This window comes from Pleuronectes platessa, chromosome 24 (genome assembly GCF_947347685.1).
Source record: "Pleuronectes platessa chromosome 24, fPlePla1.1, whole genome shotgun sequence".
Taxonomy (NCBI): domain Eukaryota; kingdom Metazoa; phylum Chordata; class Actinopteri; order Pleuronectiformes; family Pleuronectidae; genus Pleuronectes; species Pleuronectes platessa.
Window position 1 is genome coordinate 10,935,951 of NC_070649.1, and position 1,484 is coordinate 10,937,434.

The following is a 1,484-nucleotide window of genomic DNA, read 5'->3' on the forward strand; positions in this document are numbered from 1 at the left end:
AGCAGAGAATCTTTTTGCCATGTTCATTGATTGTGATAAGGAGCCACATGTTCAAATATATGTATTTTTTGTATCCAGCCCCCAATTTGCAGCTGGGATAGTGTGAGAAAATAATATAGAATGTTTCCCGCAAGACAGAGGGTAAAAATGTGCAGAAATTAGGGAGCAGAAGTGCTTAAATTGTACAATTTCCACACTTTTCTTACCCCTGGGTCCCGTGGACCCGGAAACCACATATGTAAAGTAAATGTGTAGGGGAGGTGTACCGTGTACACAGACATCGCAAATATGTTCTTTTATATGTTCATCACAGAAAATGAGCCAAAGCCAATGAGTTTGAGGTTGAAAAAACATGTTAATCGAATACTTTTTCTTTTAGCAAACATTGAAAAAGAGTCCCACAGAACCGAACACCACACAAGGGTTAAAGAAAACAGGATATGGCATCCTCAGAGGGAACATGGAAAATACTTTTTATAAAAAGAAAACTACTTTGTTCATGTAATATTAGCACATTTATTTGAATAGAGCGATGAATGAGCAGGAAGTTTACTCAACATCAAGGAAAATACAGTAAATGAAAACTTGACATCATTACTGAAGTAAATGATTGAATGTTCTAAGGATGTTTTTCCTTGCATTATTACGACAAAATTACACCTTCATTTTGTTTTCTTGAACATTTCACCTGATTTATTCAAATGTAGAAATAAGGTATAGTGGGTGGAATCATTTGCTTACGGCCAAACCAACCTGAATACACCCGATCTTGGAAGCTAAGCAGGGTCGGGCCTGGTTGGTACTTGGATGGGACACTGCCTGGGAATACCAGGTGCTGTAAGCTTTTTCCACTTCTCTTTGCAAACAGCAGAGGGTTGTGCGCTTGAGAGCCGACAAAAGCTGCACAAACAATGAGAGGGAGCTAACCGTAATGGTAGAGATGGAAGCCGAGGATGAAGCAACGGCGATGGAGCTGATGAGGTGCGTGAGAGAGCTGTGTGGAGGGCTGCTCTGGCGTGTAGACACATGGACGGGAAAAAAAATATGAAATGACCACGAGCCATCCGAAAGGGAAAGAGAGGCTCATGGATGGGTTTAAAATTGGAGAAACGAGGGTGCACGCTAGAGAGCTAGTTAATGATGAGCTGGTAGTATCATTTATGAACCTGCCATTTTACATCAAGGACAGTATGATACTAGATAAACTCTAGGGCTGGGGAGTCTCGGCAGTATCTCCGATAAAGAGGAGGATGTGGCATGGAACTAATGTGGCAGATGGGACGAGATATTTAAAAGTTAAATTCAATAGCCACATCCAGTCATTGGCTCTCCATTACTTATCTCTGCTTCGCACACCTCTCCTCATCGCTCAGTCTAGCTTCCATCTTGTCTATCACCTGCCTGCTACTCTCCACATCTACCTCTTCTTTCATATATAACTCTCTATAAAATTCTTCAACTATTTCCACTTTCCCTACAAGGTC

At 41.2% G+C, this 1,484-nt stretch overlaps 1 pseudogene; it reads left to right on the forward strand.

Moving 5' to 3' along the window:
* Positions 1-735: 735 nt before the first annotated feature.
* Positions 736-844, forward strand: LOC128436000 (uncharacterized; annotated as a pseudogene).
* Positions 845-1,484: the final 640 nt, after the last annotated feature.